The sequence below is a fragment of the Piliocolobus tephrosceles genome, chromosome 21 (genome assembly GCF_002776525.5).
Source record: "Piliocolobus tephrosceles isolate RC106 chromosome 21, ASM277652v3, whole genome shotgun sequence".
In the NCBI taxonomy this organism is placed as follows: domain Eukaryota; kingdom Metazoa; phylum Chordata; class Mammalia; order Primates; family Cercopithecidae; genus Piliocolobus; species Piliocolobus tephrosceles.
The window spans coordinates 20,173,275-20,175,319 of NC_045454.1; positions in this window are offsets into that span (position 1 = coordinate 20,173,275).

A 2,045-nucleotide genomic window follows, 5' to 3' on the forward strand; every position below is an offset into this window, starting at 1 on the left:
AAAATGTTCAGCTTGGTCATGTAAAGAATAAAAAAGGATATTTAGATGAAAACCAAGGGTGTGGCCAAGTGGCTATTCAGTAAGATTAGTATGGCTAGAAGGGAGCCAGGTTCTGTTCATCAAAATAGTGAGAGGATGACCCCAAAGACATTTTAGAGATCTCTGAGGTTGCCATGCCCACCAAAGGCCCAGAGTAGCAGGGCTTTGAGGGCAGAAAGGTTTTGAGAGAAAGGCCAGGGTGTCCATGGTACCTTGAGGCTCACTGCCCAGGGCTGCCTCGGGTCTCTGCTCCCTGCATTCAAGCACAGCACTCCACTGCCTCTGCCGTGGCTCAAGCTGGCCCGGGATGTCCTTCAGGTTGCTGCTCCAGAGGGCACAAGTGGTGAGCTTTGGTAATGGCCACATGGTGCTAATTCTGCAGGTGTGCAGTGCAAGAGCTGTGGAGGCATGGTTTCCTCCACTTACATTTCCAGCAAGTATGCAACTTCAACATGTGACAGCTGAAGAATGGGCTGCACCCAGAAAAGCTGTTGGGGTGGGGCTGCTCAGGGATTTGGGGGCCCAACTGCTTCCCTAGTGTGTAGAAAGTAGGACATGAAGTCAAAGATTATTCTCAAGACTAAAAATTTAATACTGTTTGCCCTTTTGTGTTTCGGACTTCGTTGAGACCTGTTACATCTTTCTTCTTTCCTGTTTCTCCTTTGGAATCAAAATGTCTACTCTATGCCATTGTATTTTGAAAGCACAAAACTTGTTTGATTTCATAGGTTTACAGCTGGAGGTAGATTTGCCTCAGAATGAATTGTGCCTTGAGTCTCACCTAGATCTGATTTGGATGAGACTCTGGACTTTAGACTTTTGAGATGATGCTGGAATGAGATTTAGGGGCTATTAAGAGAGAATTAAGGTATTTTTCATGTGAGAAAAACAAAATTTCTTGGTGGGGGGGGGAGCTACAGGTGGAATGCTATGGTTTGAATGTATATGTCCCCTCCAAAATTCATAGGTTAAAATCTTATCTCCAATGCTATAGTATTAAGAGGTGGGGACTTTAAGAGGTAATTAAGTCAGGAGGGCAAAGTCCTCATGGATGGGATTAGGGCCCTTATAAGAGGGATTGAGGTTGAAGGGAGCTCTCTCTTGCTATCTTGCCCCTTCTGCCTTCTGCCATGTGAGGATGCAACAAGAAGGCCCTCATCAGATGCCAGGATCCTGATCTTGGATGTCCCAGACTTCAGAATTATGAGAAAATAAATTTATATTCCTTTTAAATTACTCATCTCAGGTATTCTGTTATAGCAGCACCAAACGAACTAACACACCCAAGATGCAGAGGGCCTTTTAAACGTGAATCAAAACTAAGAAGCCTTAAAGGAACAAATTGGCAAATTAGATAATATAAAAGTCAATTTTTCATGGCAAAAGGACCATAAACAAATTCAAAAGATGTTACAGCAAACTGGGAGAAAATATTTGCAAGTCACACAAAGTGCTCATTTCCCTGCTATATGAGAAAAACCCTAGAGTCCAGTTGAAAATTGGGCAAAAATATCATGAGAGTTCACAGAAAAGAAGTGCAAACTCATTCAGAATAAGAAAAACGCCCCAAATTAAAAGTACATTGGGAAATTATGTTCTACCTATCAAATTGATAAAAATCCAATAGTTGGTTGGCTTGAGCTAACAGACGAGGAATTTACACCCCAAAAGCTCAGAATACCTTTTCTTTTTCTTTTTTTCTTTCTTTCAAGACAGAGTCTCGCTCTGTTGCCCAGGCTGGAGTGCAGTAGCGTGATCTTGGCTCACTGCAATTTCCACCTCCCGGGTTCAAGCGATTCTCCTGCTTCAGCCTCCCAGGTAGCTTGGACTACAGGTGCACGCCACCACACCCAGATAATTTTTGTACTTTTGGTAGAGACAGGGTTTCACTATGTTGGCCAGGATGGTCTCGATCTCTTAACCTTGTGATCCGCCAGCCTCGGTCTCCCAAAGTGCGAGATTACAGGCGTGAGCCACCACGCCTGGCCTCCATATACTTTTTTTTT